Consider the following 14,218-nt stretch of genomic DNA (forward strand, 5'->3'; position numbering starts at 1 on the left):
AAGCCGTAAGGCCATCGTGTAAATCATGCAGAAAGGCATCAAAAAAGCCCAGCACCAACCAGAGCTAAGCTCTGTTACACTATCAAATGCCAAATATGTCAATTGCTCAGTACCCTCAATGTCATATTTGGCCACAAAGTGATTCATTCAAGCCTGAGAGGGGAAGCCATGATCTGACAAGTGCTCTAAACTAAGCGAAGGATGGTTCACTACCCTCCAAAAGACCATACTATCCCAAGAAGCACAAGCTGCCAAAAGGTTGTCCCACATCTCCTTTTAAGGTTACACTTCCGTTCATTTTGCACTGATCGACAACTGACGCTGGCCTTCCTCACCGCATCCTGACTACGGGAGCTGTTTTTGCAGAATCACTGTCAGCTCTCTAAGGCCCTGTGAACACTTTTTATCAAACCATTTACAAGGGGGTGGCACAGACCCTGACAAGGTGTAAGTAGTCTTTATGCACCCACAAAGGCTATTGAAAGCTGCCAGAATGATAGCAGAGTTACCTTCCTCATTGAAGCAAATTAAGAATTCACATCGACAGGTGGATAGCAAGTTGCCATTAAAAACAGCAGGTATGACCTTGCCCCATTTTAACCTTAGCCCCTGAACTTTACAACTAACTGGTTCCTAATGGAAACAAGCAACTTCCGCAGGTGAATGGCACTAATGAAAAGTGGCAAAAAGGTGGATTGTGGTCGCTATGTGTGTCCCAAACCACATTGAAATTGACAAGGGAGGAAAATAGGCACCCTCAAACAAAAATATAGTCAATTGTAGACCTGGCTTCTGTCCTCTCAAACCTTGGTGTCTCCTCTGCAGGATTAGCTCCCCCCCATTAAACAAGTTAACTAGGTTATAGTCTGAAATCGGATTATTCAACACAACCCTTTGTACATTGTGTGAGAGATGCACATGATTACTACCAAAAGATGCATCATCAAAATTCCCATACGGGAATCAGCCTCTAACATGACGGCCCTACCACGTGCTGCAGTTACAATAGTTCCCCAAGGATTCCCGCAATGCTCCAACTTATCACCTTAAGGATACTGTGGGGGGTGGGGTTCAAATGGTTAGTCTTGGGCATTTAGCCCACTTAGGTATTTAAAACAGTTACTAAGTAGTAGGCTGGGAAACTGTCCTGATGGCAAAAATGGCCTAAACTCCCCTCCTAACCCAAATTTGATGCTCCCCACTCTCAAACACCTAATGCCCTTGTTTTTATTTTCTTAGAAAAGCCCAGGGGGAGCAAAGTGATTCCTCTTCTCGGTACAAAGCAAGACGTATTGCTATTAAGTTACTATTAATGATGGAACCCACCCTCATAACTTTATGAAAATGTATAACTATGCAGTCACTGTCACAGGATTTGTTGGACTACCTAATCCAGTCCAATCTCTGGTTCATAATAATCTCTTCAAAAAGATAATGATGATGATTTACCCTGCAAGACCGGCAGTGTGTAACTTTATTTTTAATCTCCTGGTAACATTCAGATCCCTTACCCATGAGAGGCAGAACATTGGCAAATATCAAACCATATGGGGTAGATGCAGGGGGAAGTTGGATGACAACATCACAGGGCGAGGTCCCTGAGATAGCCTCTGCAGGTTTATTCAATGCCCTCCCTAGGTGCTCTGGATCCATGTTCTGGGTAGATTTGTGGAGAGAATTCTTGCTGTTAGAATCACAGGTCTTCAACTCCTGAGCAACTAACTGAATAGAAAGGGGTGGTGGAATAGTTCTGCTTATGTTGTCAAACTAGTGCTTTTCTACCCTCTATCAATCTCTGCAGGTTGAGGTGAATGATGCACATTTGGACAATTTTACTGGGATACTTTCAAACCGTTTTAAGGAGTCCTGGTTGATGGGTCAATTTTACTTGAGGAGTTTGATAAAAGTTTATAGTTAGAGCCCTCTATTTCTCCCAGTTTACTCAATTCGTCTTCCACTTTGGAGATTCTTGAAGGGAAACACATCAATGACCTTTCAACTTTGCTGTCCTAATTTTTGAAAGAGGTTACAATGATAGCAAGGCCTGAGGCTAATACAAGATCTTGTGTCGGACTCCCCTTTTCACCTCCTTCCCTGGTTTATTACCAACTTTAGACCTATTGGGTATCCCCAGAATTTTGTTCTTAGGCCTTGCACCTCACCGACAAACACTAGAGGATTTAGAGGGCGTGGCAAGTGCATGGCCCTGTATCTGATATAAAGAATAGTTGTCAGGCATGTCCTTAGCAGTGGGGCTATGTGGGAGGAACACTGCTTGGAGATACAGTCAGATAGACCAACATTGGATGATGCCCCCTCTTGGCCCGTTGCAGGGTCAACCTCAGAATAGTTTGTGGCCAGCTGATCTTCCACACTCAGAATCTACTCTGTAAGGGCTTCTACGGAATTGTTAAAGAAAGATAAGATAGTCTTGCTGGTCCTCGGTTATTTATCAACCACATTTATTAGGTCAACTTTGCTCTTCGCCATGCTGCCATTAAAGAATATAAATAAATGGATGCTATAGACCAATCTCCAGGACGGCCACCAAGTAACCACAGAGCATCTGCAGTCTTTTGGATTTACTCATGTAATTCACAGTCTTGAACAGATGTTATGGGGGAGGCCTAGCTCAACCTCTTCCGGGCTCTGATGGACATGGACGGGCCCGCCCTTGGCCCGGGCTTTGGCTAGATATCTCCCACCAGGAGAAGTGGTGCACTTTGAGCACAAGTGCGGTGGGCCCTGCCTCCTCATTGGAGGCCCAGGTGCAGGCAATGAAGTGTGGAGTTGATAGTCCCTCCGGGCTGGTATAGTCCTCAGGTGTCCCGCGCAGCAGGAGAAGCTTTGAGCTCAAGTGAAGTAGGCCTGCCTCCTCCTTGGAGTCCCAGGTGCAAGCAAGGAATTGTGGAGCCAATAGTCACCTAAGGCTGTAGAGTCCTCAGGCATCCTTCAGGGTAGTTTTGCATGCATTGCTAGGAGGAGAAACCATCTTCTTGAGGATTCTAGCCTCCAGAATTCCCAAATGTTGAAATGCACCACAAACATTCTGCCTGTCATTTCTGCCATAAATAGTTTTGGAGGACTGCTGACTGATTTTTCACAGAGATATTTGTTGCAGGAATTCTGAGACCTAGTTTCTATTTCCATACACCTGTATACAGTGCAGAATTTGAGCCAGTGGTTTAGGGCGCTCAGCACCAGCACTTGTCAGCACTAGCACTTATAACAGGGCACCACATGGTGGCACTATTTGCTTAGTTTAGAGAAGAGCACAAAAACAGTTGTTTATTTGCGATTTATGCAATTGCTCTTTTTGTGTATGCAGGAACTGGGAATAGCATGTACTGTTTGTGTGTGACTCACCCTCTATTTTTCAAACTCTATCTCATTACCAATTTAAAGGTGTGCAACATGTTTCTGCAAAATGTGTCCCAATCTTGATCAGGTTTAGAGTGATCCTTGGGTGTAATGGAGACATTTGCATCTACTATTTGCACTCCAAGGGCACTTTTCTATTATCATATTTACAAGCGGCCTGCACAGCAGTACGTCACTTTTCGTAACGCACCGCATGGCAGCAATTTGTGCACCAGCACAAAGGGAGTGGATAAACGTGTGCCATACCTTGTACATACAGTGCTTTTCTGATTTTTTCCAGTTGTACAGGGTGCTGCAGCAAGGCACTTACGGTGCCGCCCTGGGCCACCGGCCTTGTAAATATGGTCCTTAAAGTGCTCCTTGTGCAGTAAGGATTCTGCTGCTGGTAAATGTCTACTACCACAATGCCAAGGGAATTTTCTGTCACTTTAATGGGCACGTTGCCTTGTGCAAATGAGGAGGAACTTTTCCTATAGGGATCTGCCATATTAGAGATGTGGGTGCAAAGCCAAAGATGTTGATGTGAGGTGTGCTGATTGTGCACCATGTTTAAGGTGGTCAGTGTGCCCCTGTTGGCTGCCTGTTGAGAGAGGGGCAAGAGTGAGCCAAGAGATCTCTTAGATTTTCCCCTGCAAGAGTATGTAGTCATACACTGGACCTTCCTTTGGGGGAGGCCCCGGGGGTGTAACTTAGGCCCCTGCCACACCTGCAGTGCATTTGCCCCCACTCTTCAGGGGGCCCTCCTTTTATCTAAAGGCCCAGCAGTGGCCTGCCCATACTGAGGGGCCACACCTACTGCCCTTTTCCTGACATGAAGAATGTCTGTTAGGCTGAACAGAATATCAGTCTGACAGATGCTCTCTGGTTCAGTTCAGGGAGTCAGGAACTGGACATGAACTAAATGTGCAGGTTCCTGGCCTGTCTGAGCTGAACTTTCCTGAGCTAAAGAAGTCACAAACCTGTGGCCATGACCTCTTTATCCTATTAATGGCAACGTTCATGACAAGGTGGGAACGTCACTGATTGCCTCAGACCTGGGCGCTTCAGTTTTATGCCCTGAAACGCCCAGGGCTGAATGTCAATCAGTGTCGCCTCATCACAGAGTGGGGTGGGGCAGGCACTCTCATTTACTCCATCCCACTCTGTGACAAGTGAGGGACTGCTGCCTTGCCTAACTGACTGACCTTAGGTCAGCCTATGAGAGAAGTCAGCAGTCCCAACCCTCCTGGGACAGCTGAGGCTTACGACTGCTGCCTTCCCTCATTGACTGACCTTCGGTCAACCAATGAGGGAAGGCAGCAGTCCCAACACTTCTAGGATCTCTGAGGCTTCCCTGTTGGACATGCTAGTTCTGAGGTAAGTTATTTTTTTATGTTTGGTGCATGAGTCTATGAATGTATGCGTATTTGTTAGTGAGAGTTGTGAATGGGTGTGAATGAAAAGGGGTGAGTGAGGTGTCTGAATGCATGTGTAACGTCCCCCTAACCCCCCTCATAAAATTATTGGCCACCATTGCTAAGGCCTATAGATAATCGTGAGACATGGGTGTCTCAGGAGCACCAACTCTATTCTGCAGAGGGTGGGGTATCATTTAATGTTATGTCACTAGGAATCCCTGCCCCTTTTTAAGACTTCTGTAAGAGAAAAGTGGAGCCATGGTTTAATACTGCAGCTCTGTCTTTTATGGATGCACTCTCCCCAGTGCAGGAATAATCTCTCACAAGCTTCCATGGGTGGGACCACAGTCCCTCTTTATACTGGGACAACTTAATTGAGAGGGCATCAGGACACATACAGTATTAGTGACAAATCTGTGATTGTTTGCCTGTTATCCATTTGTTTCTACTAATTTCAATCAATTAACTTGAAAAAGTATTTCACTTGACAACATCCTCTGCTGTCTTTGCTATGTCCATGAAGAAAATATTTTTTTTAGAAAATGTCTCAGAAAGCGAGCCTTATGGAGCTGTATAGAAGTGGCTGCTCTGTCTGCCTAAGTTTAATCTGAACTGGAATTTAGATTTGTGACCCAAGCTAATTAGAAAACTAGCCCCTATCTTTTCATGGTGGGGGTGAGGGACTCACCTGTCCTCATTTTATGTGCCTTATTTTGCACTTCACGTGAAAGTATGGCAACCCATTTCAACTATGAAACAATACATGGAATGGCACCTGCTGGCATTGATACTACAAACATACCCACTCCTGATTTGTTTCTTTCATGGATAATTACAAAATCCACTATAATAACTGTTTTTTACGCTATGGATACTGTAGGATCTTGGGCCTTAGGCCCTCATGCTAGATAAATAACCACACTGGCACACAGTTGTACTGTGTAGAGCTGGCCCAGGGCATGTGTGCCCAGCCTCTTTTATTGACAGAGTAACCTGACGGGTGACACCTATGATGTGTGGGTGTGGAGTCACCCCTCGGAAGTGGCCGGTAAACTAATATAATGCCAAACACTAGAATGTGTCCAGCAGGATACTACATCCCTCCCAAACTTTATTAAAAGTAAACAAATGAGTCCAACTTGTGGGAAAGAATTAACAATAAAGAAAAACACGACTGAGTCTCTTCAGGCAGTCCACAGGACATGGTTAGTGGACAAGTGCAGCTGGGAGCACTCGGCATCACAGTACACGTTCATAGTTTAACCAGATGAGACTGGGCATGAAATGCAGTGTGGCTAGAGTCTGGATCTCTCAATCTCATGTCTGTGGGGTTTCAGTCTACCTGGCCTATGCTGTACAGCCCCACCTGCTCTCACTGTGTTGGGGTCTATTTACAAAGTTCAGTTTGGTCGTGCATCAGGAGCAGTGGTGGAGTCCGCTACAGAGATTTTATTTGGCGGTGTCCTGGCTCCCTGAAAGGCAAACCTTCAAAGATGGGGACGACGGGTCCGGTGGTAGGACATCTCGGTCCAAGGCCTCGGAGCCTCCGGGTACCTGTTGTTGGAGCAGCTTCAGACTCATCTTTCGTGCTGAGATTCTCTCACACCAGAGTTCCCTTGAGGTTCTTTTGGTTGAGTAACCATGGGAAAGTGTGGTCTGTGTTATGTCTCTCGTAGGTTGTGCACATGGGTCGCTGTGCAACTCCCAATTGGGAAACTTCCAAATTGGTCATGCAACCACAAGGGTAGGTGATATAATGGTCGGTCTGCTCTTCTTCAGCAGGACTCAGATGCAGGTGGGGTCTAACAGATGGTCCCTGGGTTATGAGTCTCCCATGGCCCCAGGAATGCCTCATTGGTTTCTGGATGTTTCACATGTAAAAGGTTCCACTCTGGTGGTGCAATGCTCTATTGATGGTTCTGTTGACGCACCTGGTAAAGATGACAATTTTACCTTTTGACAACTTATTCTACAGGTGGCGATGTATTGCTTAGAGTGAGGATGACTGTAGGGACTTTGTGGCCACTGCACTTGTTATCTCGGTGGTGTGGTTCTTCTTCTTCTTTGGCATGTGTAGTATGAGGAAAATGGGCTTAATGCAGAAGCCCCCTAACTTTTTTCTGGCATTTTTCACTTTTTTCTAGTCTTTTCGTAACTCTGATGGTGCCCTGGGTCCTGCTAACCAATCCTAGGGCCTGTGCTCTGTGTAAAATGAATATGCACATTAGGCAAATTATAATTGGCTGTGTCAATCTACCTATGAGTCCCTAGTATCTGGTAGGACATGTAGGTTTAGGGACCCCAGTATGGATAGTGCACCCATAGCTTCACTGCTGAGGTGCCAGGGTCATTTTAAAGGCAGGCCTGCCTTGCTGGCTGCTTTTAAATTAAAGTTACTTGCAAATTCGACTTTGGAATTAAAAGTACTTCCAAAGTCTTACACTACTATATCTTTACATATAAGTCACACCTAAGGTGTGCCCTAGGTATCCCCAGGTTTGGGTGCAGTGTAACTATAAGCAGGGACCTTATAAAATATGTTTTATAAGCCCTGGTGGGGAAAAATAGCCAAATTCGCTTTTCCCTCATTGTATTGAATAGGCTCTATAGGATTAAATGGGGAGAATTTATTTTAATTACTAAAGTCTCAAAAGTAGCTAGACCTGTCATGTTTGGTATCAAACGTAATGTTATAATAAATACAACAACTTGCCACTTTTGAATTTAATACAACTTTCACCTAGAAAGAGTTTTAAAACTCTTCCTAAAAGTTACCAGTTTCCGCTCTGTAGTGTCCTTCTCTGATTCTCCAGGGTCTGGCAGCCTGACCAGGCTGCCTTGAGGAGGTGTGAAGTGGCCAGGGCTGAACACAAAGGAAGTGCCTAGGGGATGAGATCTGCTACAGCAGACGGTGAATCAGGATAGGGGGAGAGCAGCTAAAATGGTCTTCAAAGGAGGGAAGGATATTTGGAGCAGCTCAGGACCTCCCCCATTTCCTGCAACTCCAGGCAACCAAGTGCCCTCCTGAGTAGATTAGGAGAGGGCTAGCACGGGGTGTGTTAAGGGAACTTAGCCACACCAGTGGGTGGACTCAGCCAAACCTAACCTCCAAAATTCAGATTCTGCCATTTCACATTTTTAAGGTGTGTTTTTCCCTGGGATTGATTTTTGCCACACTTACCAGGTAGTAGTCATCCAACAGGGTGGTGGCCTGCAAGTGATTCATCAAGAGCACCCCCCACTGCTTTCTGCCCCAGGAGCAAGGATAAAATTTGCAGAGCTACACCCACATCTCAGATCCCTACAAGGAACAACATCGGAAGAAGAAGGACTACCCTGCTGGACCCCTGACCTGCACCTGGACACTGCACTCTGAAAGACTGCACCAGCTGCACACTTGGGATTCACCTATCTTCAATTGATTCAAGAAGAGACTCCCTGCTTGCTACAGGTGACAACTAGCTAACCAGAGTCTTCTGCATCAAAACCTGAAGGAACTGACCAGCTGACTAGTGGCTAGTGGTCATTTTTGGATCTGAGCTAGGTGCACTCTGGGAGTTGGAGTCCTAACCCTCAAGGAGCAACTTAGAGCTTCTGGAACCTTGGGTGAGCTGTGAACTCCTAAAGGACCTTCAAAGACCTTCTGGAAGAAGATCCAGAATTTTGGAGAAGTTTTGGTAACTTTTGGAAAAAAGCTCCATAAGGGTACAGACCTGCCATAGTGAGTCAAGCCGGCGTACCTCAACCGCATCCCGGCCTGACTTGCAGGTTCATCCCGCTAAAAAGCTGCAGAGCCCCAGACTTCCAGGATTTCAGTGGGGGCCACTGGAAAGGTGATCCGACGACCTTGCATTGAAATCTGCTTGCTGTGGAGAGTCAACCGCCAATGGAAGGAAAAAGCTCCAAAAAAGTGACAAACTCAGAACTTAATAAGTTGACCAGGACTTCCCGCACAGCATATCAGAGGAGGGCTCCAGGGACGTTGAATCAAGATTCAACTTTGGCCTGGACGAAGATTTCCATTCTGAAAAATCGTCTAAGTCCGAAGGTAGAATTCTTCACCGAGTTCTCCTGCGTCATGTATCCGAAAAGGGCTCCAGGGAGGTCAGATCGGATTGGTGACTTCGTCCTCCTGAAGAAAATCTTCAAGAAAAAGGCTACGTTCAAGGGTAAACATTTGACCAATGCCTCCCGCTTGCTGAAGCTGAGCAGGGCTCCATGGCAGTTGGCCTCAAACTTTGACTTTGCCCCGGTCTAGTGTAACCAAATGACCAGATTGAGCTTTTAGTTACCATGCGCTAAAAAACAATAATTCTTTAAAAATTCATATCTCTGGTTCCCTTTATCCAATTTTAATCGTTTTAGTGTCATTTTAAAGATAATAATATAATGTAGTTTTATAAATTGATGTTGGATTTTTAGTGTGTTTTGTAATATATTTATTTACTGTTAAATTATTGAGACCTGACTGGACTTAGTGGGGCTTAGTGTCCTATTGCTAAGTATAGGTACCTTTCTGCCCTTACCAATAATCCACTTTCCAACATGCAGTCTCTAGCAGAGATGCCATCTCTTTTAAGCAGCCAGTGACAGGTCTTACGATGGTCGCACTGTGAAGTGTTGCAGGTACGTGGTTTGCACACTCCGGCAGCTTACTTTCTGTACTCCATCTGTGCTATCTCCAGTGACGTCGCTACACTACGGTGGCTGGCTTGTGTTGCTGGATGTACTCTACTGTAGTGGCATGACTCCTCTGTCTTCTCACTCTTCTTCCTTCCTCCTGCACACCTGTGATTGTTGGGATATTCTGTGTGACAGGTCTGTCACACACCTTTCTCTTGTTGTCTTTCTTCTTCTTCACAATGTGACGGCATGTCTCTCTCTGTTCCTCATTCATGATGTGGGATTGTGCCACTCTCTTCTCTTCAGTCCAGGTCTCTCACAGTGATGTTCACTTCACATAGACTTCACTGGTCTCAGACTGTTCCTAGAACTGTTTCTCTTCTCCTCTTTCTTCTGACCAGGCTTCTCGCTGTGATGCTCTCTTCACCTGGACCTCCCATGTCCCATCCTGTTCATAGGACTGTTTCTCTGCTTTGCTGCGGTCCTGTCACAGGGCCTGTCCTCTTGGTAGAACTTGACTCTTCACTTTTTCGTGGACCTCTCTTAGGTTCTTTCCCTTCCTCGGGGATCTTCTTGGTGCTCTACTCCCCGGATGGAGGGTCCCATTTCTTTCATCTTCTCTTCTTCACTGAAGGGTGCTGTGCTTGTGCCTTAAGACTATACTGTCATGGTACCTGGTCCTGCCTAATTGCGGGCGTGCTTCGCACGGTTGGTCACATGACATGCTCAATGACGGTTCAAAGGTGGGTGTTCAGTGCTGGTGTTGGCCAGCTGGTGTGGCCTTGTTCGTTCAACATTACTTCTCACTCTAATAGGGCTCTTCCTTTTCAGGGCTCATGCCCATGTCATCTACTTGTTTGAAGCAGCCCTCTGTGCACCTATTTTCTTGTGCTCTCACTCCTTATTCATGGATGCCTTCTGCTGGTGCTTTGCGTGCCTGTTCTTCCTCTTTTGATGGTGGGCGCTCACCACTTGGGACATGCAGTGCTATCTCCTCTGTTGTTGGGGCATCAGACAGGCACTGGGTTGTGGCGCAGTCCTCATTTCCTTTGTGGGGCTTACTACCTTTTCTTTGCTGTGGTACTGACATCTTAGGTTTTGCTGCTTTGGGCTTGGCTGCCTGTAGCTTCACTACCTTGGCTTGCATTAGACTTGTCCCAGCCTTCCTTAACTGGGGCAACATTGGGCTTATTAAGGCTCTTTGTCGGGGTTAACAGTTTCTCCCCCTCCAAAAAGACAGGCAGCCACCATGGGGGCACGAGGCTGCACTGCACTGACATTTGTGTGCCAGTGATCTTTTTTTGTCAGCCATTCTGAGCAGGGGCATGAGCCTGAAGCCTCACACCTAGATCACTCTTTACTTTGTCCAGCCACTACAGGCAGTACTTATCACCAGGGTGGGGCTGCTTTCAATGTGTCCCTGTGTTTTAATGTATCATGCAGGGCAATACAGGTTCTTTGTGATGTGGGCCACTAAGGATTTGCATAGCTTTCTACTCAGCGACCACATACAAGTCACTTACTCGAGCGGTCACATTAAATGAGCTGCTGCTAGGTGGTGCTGCAGGGGGATGTGTACACTTGAGATACAGCAATGACCTTTTAGCCTACGGGCGAGGTTATCCTCCTTGCAAAATGCGGCAAGGTGACTTGACTGTAATATTGTTTGCCTGGTCGTGGCTGCCGCATTTGAGTCCATCTAGGTGGCGTTGTAGCCACTTTTTACAGGCCGCTGCAGCCTTCTCATTGCTGCGGACTGTGCTGCCCTCACTGGTGCTGCAGAGACGACTGCAGGAGGGGAAGTGATGGCTATTCCTTTGTCGATGTGTTTGTTCAGGCTTCAGCAGCTTGCTTGATGCTACAGGCCTTGTGTGGCACTGAAGATACCAGTGTGGGGAAAACACTCAGGCCCATATTTATACAATTGTATTTTGTAAATTTGCGCCGGTTTTGCGTCAAAAAGTGGCTCACATGCGCCGCTAAAAAAGTATAATTATGGGCCTCAGTGTTGGAGGGGTTCACTGGACTGCCACGCTTCTCTTCCCAGGCTAGAGAAGTCATTCTGTAACTGCGGGCTGCTCGGAGGCTAAAAATGCAGATGCAACGGAGACTATATACTGCGACGGGGATGGCAGGGCCTCATTTGCAGTATCTGACCACTCATGGTTTCAGAAAACTACCTGCGGGCTCACCTCACAGGTAAGCTGGCACTTCTCCTGGTCAGCCACTGCTTTAATGGGGTCGCAGCAGCGAGACTTTGGACCAGCTCTCCCTATCTCTTTGCTGTCATTGCTTCTGGGGACAAGATCAGTCTGTGCTGCCGCTGTGTCACGTCAGGTGGGCTGCTGTGGGGGCATTAAGAGGCAGGCGCGATTTTCCTCGCTCATAGGGTGGCCATAGTCTTGCCCTCTTCTGCCACTGACGCTGCCATGCAAGCAGTAGGTGCGCAGGTACCTCGGGATAGACTTCCCCCATGAGGCACAGCCGAACGGCAGAAAGGATACATGCACTCCCATCGCCTTTGTAAGATCTCGGGCATTAGGCACTCATGCTAGATAAATGACCACACACACACATAGGTATTCTGTCTAGAACTTGCCAAGGGCATGTGTTTGCCCGCCTCAGTTATTAGCAGAGTCCCCTGACTGATGACGCCTGTGATGGACGGGTGCCAGGTGCAAAGAACTAGAACCTGTCCAGCAGGACACTAGAGTTACATCTGCATGAAAACGGAGATCAAGAGGCATGTGCTCTAAGGAATTTTCCTTTATTTAGTAAGGCCTATTGTTTTGGTCTTGCAAACAAGATATATTTTAAATTGGTCAAGTGATTAATAGATAAGAGGCCCAGGCCCTTTTATTCCTTCAATATTGCATTAATTTCCCTATTTTTCCCGGTGCGATTAATAGTCTACTTCGGCTGCTGCCACATTTAGCTGAAACTGTAGAACCTGAATTTCCCGTTCCTTCAGTGAATTAATTACTCTCTTACTTTATTTCCCCCTGGATATACCTACAGTACTCTAGACTAGAAACCTGTGCTCACATAGATGTTTGCTGTCTAATTAATTCTGGCAGCCCTGGGGTACTTTCTAGAGACACGGCGCTACTGTAGGAATACATTACAATAATTCTATGCGTAAAATGAGAGCTCTCTGTGTGCTTCAAAGTCCGATTCATCATGGCGCTGGAGCTGCTGGGAAGCGCGTTAGCCCGCTATTTGAGCAGCATCCAAACACTCTGGAGCCTGATCACAAATATAAAAACACGTATTTACCCATGTGTATTCACTACTACATAGAAGTATAAATCTACACATATTTTGCTATTCATCATTTCTAAACAGAGATTCACACCTAAGCGCAGACTTACTTGTCTCCATCCCTGGATTTCGGATTGTAAATTTACCACTCCTGGCTTTGCACACGTACGTGTTATAGTTCGTATTGTGTGATTAGTGACCTGAAAAGAGAGCGTAACAAGGACTGCTGCCTATAGTGATTTGAAGGTAGTGGATGAATTATAAATGAAAGTTATAGCTATAACATTCGAACTTTTAAAGTCTGTGTAGTTTAAACATGGTTTGAAGAGGGAAAATACGTTTTCCTTACTATTACAAAGCTTTGACGTTTGTTTTTTTCATTGAAAAAAAAGCAATATATATATATATATATATATATATATATATATATATATATATATATATATATATATATATATTTAGTCACCAGTAGCTAGTTAAAATTGGGGCCATGTTTCCATAGAAAAAATGTTTTTGATTTGCCTATATCTTTTGCACCAATTGATGAATCTTCATGAAACTTTCCCAAAAAAGTGCCCTGTGGATTCTTGTTGTGCACGGGAAGTTTTGGGGTGATCTGTCAAGCATAGGCTGTGCTGAGAAAAAGGGGGGGGCAAAAAACGTACGTTTTCCATGTTATTTCCTATAGGAGGTTTGAACACAACTACAGTCGGAACCACTGGACGGAATTGTACCAAATTTAGAAGAAAGCTACTTTTCGGTACACAGATTACGTTTACACTTATTTGGTGTAAATCCATTCAGTTTTTTAAGAGAAATTAAAGAGAAAATACATTTGTATATCCAGGGCTGCAGATCCTCCACGACAACTTTTGTGAATAATGAAATCCACAGTTCTGATTGGCTGCTAATACTTCAACAAGGAAAAAACAGTGAAAAAAAAAAAGAAAAAAGGCCAGGGTAGGAATACCTTGTTCTTGTGGTCCAGAAGGGACCCCAGCAAGGCAAAAAAGCATTTTTTTTAAAAACAATTGCTGCAAACTCACTGAATTGTGCCAAAAAGGTATAAAAAACAAGTGAGCCAGGTCCCCGGGCATACTTAAAAAATGAGGAGTGGGCACACTGGCCCCCTTCCTGGGCTTATTGTTGCCCTAGGGACCACCATCTCCCTGGGGCTTTTGAATGAAGGTAAGTAATCAAATGGAGGGGGAGCAGCTAGCCTCCATGCAGCCCCGGGGACCACCACCTCCGTGAGGCAGAATATGTAAACAAATGCAGGGGGCCACTTGGCCCGCCCCAACCCCGGGTACCGCCGTCTTCCGGGGCAAAATAATAAATGGATGCACGGGGCCATGTGGCTCCCGCAGCCCTTGGGACTGTCACCTCCCTGGGGTAGAATAGTAAATTGATGTAGGGAGGCCACACAACACCTCTGGGGCGCCAGGGACCACCACCTTCACCAGGCTTATTCCAAAAATAATCAAGGTAATCCATTTCGGACTCCCTGCCCTGGGGAATGCCACTTCCCCGGGGCTAACTGGTAAATATAGAGCAGG

The sequence above is a fragment of the Pleurodeles waltl genome, chromosome 3_1, assembly GCF_031143425.1.
Source record: "Pleurodeles waltl isolate 20211129_DDA chromosome 3_1, aPleWal1.hap1.20221129, whole genome shotgun sequence".
NCBI lineage: Eukaryota > Metazoa > Chordata > Amphibia > Caudata > Salamandridae > Pleurodeles > Pleurodeles waltl.